The sequence below is a fragment of the Sminthopsis crassicaudata genome, chromosome 4, assembly GCF_048593235.1.
Source record: "Sminthopsis crassicaudata isolate SCR6 chromosome 4, ASM4859323v1, whole genome shotgun sequence".
In the NCBI taxonomy this organism is placed as follows: Eukaryota; Metazoa; Chordata; class Mammalia; order Dasyuromorphia; family Dasyuridae; genus Sminthopsis; species Sminthopsis crassicaudata.
In genome coordinates this window covers 107,183,478-107,191,523 of record NC_133620.1, presented here as the reverse complement: position 1 = coordinate 107,191,523, position 8,046 = coordinate 107,183,478, and the positions used below count along the sequence as shown (strand labels likewise).

Here is an 8,046-nt window from a genome sequence, read left to right as displayed (position 1 = left end):
TGAATTCTGGGTATCCCAAAAGTCTTAGCTCAGTTGAAAGCTTTTAAGACCAGTCCTCACAGTCTTCAATTCATGTTTTGGGGAGAATATTTTTTGGAATGTGTATCCCAATTCCAGAATGAAACTAGAAAACCCAAAGTCAACTTGAGTCTAGATGCTGGATGATTAAGATGCTAACTTAGGTAAATTGCAAAATAGAATTTAATAAAACAAATATTTAAATGAAATTGAAAAAAATAATAACATAGGTTATACAGTGAATAGAGCAGTGGGTTAGAGTCAGAAAGACCTAAGTCCAAATTCACCCTCAGAAACTTCCCACTTCTGTGACCCTGCGGAAATCACTTAGCCACTGTCTCTGCCTCAATTTTCTTGATTGTATGATATCTATCTCCCAGGTTTGTTTTGAGGTTCAAATGAGATAATATTTGCAAAGTGCTTTACTCAGTGCATAGAACATAGTAGGCACCTAATAAATTATGGTTTCCTTCCTTTTTCCTTTCTACTGGAGACAATGCTGGACTCAGCATCAGGAAGACCTGGATTTAATACTGAGTCACTTTCTGACCATATGATCACATTCAAGTATAATGAATAAAATTTGAACTCTTAGGGTCCATTTTTTCTAAATCTATGATCAAAAATATTCTCAGAAACCATTCCCCAAATGAGTGTATTGCTGTTCTCCAGTTTACGAGCAGAGTTTCCTTTATTGCAACCAGAGCAATTGGAGATTGAACAGTTCTGCTGGCTCACTCCTAACTAGTTCCCCAGCCTGCTCTTCCAGCCAGCTCTGGTGATCAGCTTCAGTAATAAGAACCCTTTGTTGCCTCCCACTCCAATCCCTGCTCTACATAGCTCTACTTTCTTCCTTCTCAAACTAAGGGGCCATCACCAGCTATCCAGACCCATGTCTTGACACTGGACTCAGATGACTCTGGAGGAGAGAGTGAGGTTGGTGACTTTGCACATCCCTGCCTCATTCAAATCCAATTCATTACAAACCAAGACATCCTCCTCCCAATGTTATTGGTCCTCTTCAAGAATGAAGGACAAACAACAATTCTTTAATCATTTTCTTACCATGAAGATACCTATTGCCTCCACAACAGTGTCTCATAAATGTAGAGTATGGGCTAGCTCCCTAGAGGGCTTCTCAGCCAGAGTCAGGACAAATTAAAGTCCTTGGTCTTTAGGGGGAGAAGTAAAGGAGGCAGCCATGAGGCTTGCCAAAGATGTCTCCTCGATTCTGGAGTCCCGAGTATCCAGCCTCTCTCTTCCTTATCCTGCTGCCAAGTCACTCTCCCTTCTCTCATTCAGCCCTCCAATTCTTGCCTATAATTATCTTACTACCAAACATTCAGCAAGCACCAAAGGTGAGGAGAGCCATGATCCAAATATATGCTAATAAAGTCATTGTCTCATATTAAGGTAATAAGCCTTAAGTGTTTGGTTGTCTGATTCCAGTGCACCTATTCAGAGTTCCATCCCTCTACATCTCCCGCTTTCTTTTGTTTTAGAACATAGGTGGTTTTGCCCTCCCTGACTCTCAGAGAGGTGAGAACCCCAAAAAAGGAGATGATCACACCCTCCCTGACATCTCAGGAAGGGAGATGAAAAGCACCAAAGGGAAGTGGGGATTGCTGGCAGGTTTCTGGGCTGAAGGGACTTATTAGAGACAAGTATGCACAAACCCATCAGCATGGGAGGTATCAAACAAGCACATAGCAACAAAACACAGGGTAGCAGTGACTCTCCCCACAGCCAGTGCAGGCTCGATGTGGTGTAATAAACATGAATGGGACGTGCAAATAGTGATATAATAAACAATATAAATCAACATGTTATTGTAAAAGTTTTCCAGAAGTCCTAGAAGGAGGGTATGTAAATATCAGTCACATATACGCCTTCTTCAGCAACCAAGAGAGTTCAAAACTAATCTATTGTCCATTGCTTCACGTGTCAGAGAATTCATTGATCCCTGCAAGTTTTTGAAGTCCTGCAACAGTCTTTTTACATGTTAGGGAATCCAATGATTTCTGCAGATTTTGAAGTCTTCCAAAAGTCTTATCATTTCTCAGAAAATCAATTATTCCTGAGGATTTTCAAGTCCTACAACAATCTTATCACATCTCAGAGAATGCAATGATTCCTGAGAGTTTTGCAGTCCTGCATCAGTCTCATTAACTTGGAATCTCCACTGGGGTCAGACTGAAGTCTGGGGTCTCTTGGAAAGTTATAAAATGAAAATAAACCTTGTATTTGAAATCAAAAACCCAAGTTCAAATCTGGGCTTTGTAAAGTATTACAACTGTATGACTATTTGCTCTCTCTTGTTTCCTTGTTTCTGCAGTGAAGATTGGAATAAAATATCTCTAAGTTCCTCTTAAGCGTTAAAATCTATGATCCGATAAAAATAGTTTCTTATAGGTCATGTGTATTTTTGTTAGGCAACATGTCGGGAAGTCCAGGCTTTTCCTCATTTGAACTCTGTTAAAGTTATATAAATATCAACAACTATTATAGAGGAGATAAGATAGGTATATAAATGTAACCTTGTAGCTGAAAGCCTATCTGCATAAAAATTTCCTTATTGGTGGAGATTGAGCATTCAATATATAAAGGGTAGAACTGGTGAGAGCTTGAGAGTAGAGAATTCTTCTTCTTTTGGCTTCAGGAGATAAACAATTCCAGATTCTCTTCCAGTTGCTGAAAGGAGAAAAAAACAGTGAAAAAGCCAACATGTAGAACAACCAAAACTTTGATCATATCCTTATCTCTACTTTACTAGAGATTTCTGGAATTTTGCCTTTGGGTGAGATCTGGGACTCTCAGTTGAACTGAGTTTTCCTGCTCCTAGTGAGAGAGCTCATTTACTCTGTAGGTTTCTGGGCATATTCTCATCTGTATTCCTTCTCTGATTTTTGTTTTCAATTGATTTAAATTAATGAGTTTATTTGATCTTCATTATGTGTATTCTTTGTGTAACTGACATTTGGTGATATATAACATAGGATATAGTTAACCCCCATATGGGGTCATATAACTGCATGTGGGGATTATGAAATTATGATCTATTATTAATAAATGTTTGATTTGTATACCTATTTTTATATAGCCATATATCCAAGGTCATGTAAAAATTTCTCAGACCAAAACAGATCACAACTAAAAAAGTTTAAGCTCTGCTCTAGACTAACAAGTAATCCCTCTTATCCCATGTCTTTCAGAAATGCTCCTCCTATTATCTCCATTCCATCACTTACTTTCACTCTACAGGCTTTTTCCCTCATGCCTACAAATAAGCTCATTAAAAAAAACCCTCACTTGTTCCTTTCAAACCTGCTATATTCCCTTCAGTCTTCTGCCTTCTGTGACTAAACTCCTTGGAAAGGATATCTACTATAGATGTCTCCAATTTCTCTCCTTTCACTCTTTTCTTAAACCCTTATAATCTTTTCTGCCTAATCATTCCCCCCAAAATGCTCTTTCCAAAGTTACTAGTGATTTCTTAATTGAAAATCCAGGGATCTTTTCTTAGCTTTAATTTCCTTAACCTCTCTGCAGCATTTTGACATTGTTTTTCATATTCCCCTCCTCTCTAGATTTTCAAGGCACCCATCTCCTAATTCTCTTCCTATATAAATGACTGCTCCTTTTCAGTGCCTTTTGCTGGATCCTCATCTAGAACACTCCTTCTAAATGTCCCACAGATTGCTGTTCTGGGTCATCTTCTCTTTTCCTTCTGTACTACTTACAGAAAACTCATGATTTCTTCTTAAACTCTCCCACTTTCTACCTTTACTTTGCATGATCCTCAAACTTAAAACCCACTTGTTACTCTCAACTTCTTACTGTCACCTCCTATACCCATAGGTTGCAAAGGCCTGCTGATTTCACTGTTACAGCACCTCTCAATCTCTTCTCTTCTCCTGTGACATTGCCATCACCCCAATGCAGGTTCTAATCAGGCTTGGACTATTGTGATAGCCTGCTGGTAGGTCTACCTTTTCCCACTCCAATCCTTCAATCAGTCAGTTAACAAATATTTATTATAGTCTGCTATATGTCAGACACTCTGATAAGCACCAGGGATGAAAATGTGAGTAAAAACAAAACAGTACCTTTTTTTCAAGGTACTTATAATCTAACGAGGGAAGGCAATGCACAAAAAGAAACGGAAAAGGTAGGAGTGGAAGAAAAAACAGAGAGAAGGTACTTTGTCCAGAAGTATGAGAGAGAAGATCCAAGAAATCCTAAAGCAGTGTAGCTGATAGTACATGGGGACAAGCTTGTACCAAGCCATCTTCTTGAATAGATGCCCCGGAGCCCATGGCCCTGTGTTCCAAAATCATTGTCCTAAAGTGCAGATCCTGTGATATCACTCCCATCTCCCCTCCATATCAGGGCACCTGTAATGATGCAAGTCAGCTAGGTAGTCAGCCCCAGCCTGATCAACTAGTCACGAGATCCAGACAATTAGTCTTAATCTTTCTCCCTTTTCCTAATTTTAAAATGTCTTTCAGGGCAGGGGTTGCTTTCCCCTTCCCCTTCCCCTTCCTTTTTATTCATTCTACTACCACCCAAATCCTGGCTTCATCATCTCATCCCTGCATATTTCAATCACTGCAGCCTTCTGGCTTCTTCCCTCAATCCCATTCTCTGCCAGATTAATTATATTAAAACAATGTCTTCATCATAACCATTGACAAGTAAGTTTCCTTATCTACATTATCTCCAAGATCTTTTCCAATGTAAATATCGTGGTAGTGTTCTACTCTTCTGTTCAAAAATCTTGGATAGCTTCCTATGTTTTATCATTTCAAATCCTAAATCTTTTATCTGCCTATCAAATTCTAGCATCTAACTTTACCCCAATTTATTTAACCTCTTTTGCCCTTACTCTCCAGTATAACACTCTGATAACTTAATGTGTCCCAAATCAATGTCATTCTCTTTTCCAAAAACTTCCTTCCTTCCAAACTCTCCTATTGCTGTCAAGGGTACCACCAGGCTCTCAGTCTTCTACGTGTTATTTTCATCTTCTCATTATCTGTTATTCCCCATATCTATTCTGTTGCCAAACCTGCCACTTTCATCTTTTCAGCATCTCTCTTAAAGGCCCCCTTCTTTCTTGTGATACTGTCACCCTGTGGTGTAAGCCCTTATTCCATATCTGGACTATTGCAATAGCATGCCTGACTCAAGTCTCCCTCCCACTCCAATCCATCCTTCATTCAACCATCAAAGCAATTTTCCAAAAGAGCAGGTCCTATCATGTCACTCTTCTCAATAAATTCCCACTCAATAAACTCCGGTGGCTCCCTATCATCTCCAGGATCAAATACAAAATCTTCTGTTTAGTATTCTAAGCCCTTAATACATAGTCTTCCCCTGGCATATTTCATCTTCTTACACTTTTCTCCCCAACATGTACTCTTTGATTCAGTGACAATGGATTTCTGGCCATTCCACAAACAAGACTCTCTATCTCTCGGCTTCCTTTAATTTCAACTAAAAGTCCATCTTCTATAGGAAACCTTTCCAAATCCCACTTAATTCTAGTGCTTTACTATTTCCAATGTATCCTGTATATACCTTTCTCTATATATTTGTTTGCTTGTCATCTCCTCCATTGATTGCAAGTTCCTTCATGTCAGGGATTGTCTTTTACTTCTTTTCTATCACTTAACACAGTGTCAAGCATATAGCAGGCACTTAATAAATACTCATTGACTGACTAATAATTCAAGTTTTTCTCACTTTCTCATACCTATTCAGAGATTTTTAGATTGCTGTCAGAGGAGGAAGGAACCCTAGAGATTATCTACTTCAATTCTTTAGTTTTACTCAGAGGTGGAAATGATGTTTCTTATAGTTAGGTAGGTAATTCTATTTGTGTAGTCATAATTTCACATTTTTCGCTATTTTAGGCTTGCAAATCATCTTTCCAAATAAAGTGAAAGCTAGGGTGTCTGGGATCATGATTTTTCTTCTGTATTTTTTTTTTTACTATATTAATTGAAGTCCTACCTGTTTCTCATTATGGCATAAAAGAGTTTTTGAAGGTGCTGCTTGGGGAAGGTAAGTATTGGATGTCAGATTTGAACTCAGATCTTCTTGATTCTAGGTCCAACGTTCTTTCCATTGTGCCACCTAGAAAAAAGAGAGAACCAGAACCAGAATGAAAGAGGAATACTATTTTTTCCTGCTGAGATTACTTCAAATTTAGACTTATATGGACAAGTTTTTGCATGTTGCCTCCTTCACTAAAATGTGACTTCTTTGGGACATGAACTTTTTTTTTAATCTTCTTTGCATTCCCAACACTTAGCAGAGTACTGACATACAATAATATTAATAAATTTGGAACTATGTCCAAATGGCTATGAAACTGTGCCATACCCTAGGGAAGCAACAAACTGGGAAAACGTTTTTACAGTTAAAGGTTCTGATAAAGGCCTCATTTCCAAAATATATAGAGAATTGATTCTAATTTATAAGAAATCAAGCCATTCTCCAATTGCTAAATGGTCAAAGGATATGAACAGACAATTTTCAGATGATGAAATTGAAACTATTTCCACTCATATGAAAGAGTGTTCCAAATCAGTATTAATCAGAGAAATGCAAATTAAGACAACTCTGAGATACCCCTACACACCTGTCAGATTGGCTAGAATGACAGGGAAAGGTAATACAGAATGTTGGAGGGAATGTGGGAAAACAGGGACACTGATACATTACTGGTGGAATTGTGAATACATCCAGCCATTCTGGAGAGCAATTTGGAACTATGCTCAAAAAATTATCCAACTGTGCATACCCTTTGATCCAGCAGTGTTTCTACTGGGCTTATATCCCAGAGAGATACTAAAGAAGGCAAAGGGACCTGTATGTGCCAAAATGTTTATGGCAGCTCTCTTTGTAGTGGCTAGAAACTGGAAGTTGAATGGATGCCCATCAATTGGAGATTGGTTGGGTAAATTGTGGTATATGAATGTTATGGAATATTATTGTTCAGTAAAAAATGACCAGCAAGATGATTTCAGAGGCTTGTAGAGACTTACATGATGATGCTAAGAACCAGGAGATCATTATACACTTCAACAACAATACTGTATGAGGATGTATTCTGATGGAAGTGGAAATCTTCGACAAAGAGAAATCTAATTCAGTTCCAATTGATCAATGATGGACAGAATCAGCTATACCCAGAGAAGGAACACTGGGAAATGAGTGTGAACTGTTTGCATTTTTGTTTTTCTTCCCAGGTTATTTTTACCTTCTCAATCCAATTCTTCCTATGCAACAAGAGAACTGTACAAATCTGCACACATATATTGTATCTAAGATATACTTTAACATGTATAAGACTGTCTGCCATCTAGGGGAGGGGGGTGAAGGGAGGGAAGGGAAAAGTCAGAACAGAAGTGAATGCAAGGGATAATGTTGTAAAAAATTACTCATGCATATGTACTGTCAATAAAAAGTTATTAAAAAAAACTGTGCCATACCCTTTCATCCAGCAGTGTCACTTCTGGAGATGCATGCCAAAGAGATCATAAAAGAGACAAAAGCATACACATGTGCAAAAATGTTTGGAGCAGTTCTTTTTGTAGTGGCAAGGAATTGGAAATTAAGTGGATGTCCATCAATTGTGGAATGGCTGAATAAGTTATAGTATATGAAGGTAATGGAATATTATGATTTTATAAGAAATTATAAGTAGGCTAATTTCAGAAAAGCCTGGAAAAACTTACGTGAACTGATGCTGAATGACATGAGCAGAATCAATAGAACATTTTACACAGTAACAGCAAGACTATGTGATGATAAATTGTGATAGACTTCTCTTCTCAGAAATATAGTGATCCAAGACAATTCCAATAAACTTAGAAAAATGGCATCTACATCCAGAGGAAGAACTATGAAGACTGAATGTTTCACCTTTTTTTTCTTTCTTGTGGTTTTTCTCTTTTATTATTTTTCTTTTATAACATGACTAATATGGAAATATGTTTAAAAGAATTGCACATATTTAGC

General features: G+C 37.8%; 1 long non-coding RNA gene across 1 annotated transcript in view; it reads right to left on the bottom strand.

The window, feature by feature from the left end:
- Positions 1 to 221: 221 nt before the first annotated feature.
- Positions 222 to 8,046, bottom strand: part of LOC141565678 (uncharacterized) — a 155,945-nt gene continuing 148,120 nt past the window's right edge. The window contains exons 2-3 of the long non-coding RNA XR_012489089.1: positions 6,034 to 6,156; positions 222 to 2,709 (exon numbers count right to left, since the gene is read on the bottom strand). This is a non-coding gene — a long non-coding RNA (uncharacterized LOC141565678). The remainder of the gene's footprint in view (positions 2,710 to 6,033; positions 6,157 to 8,046) is intronic.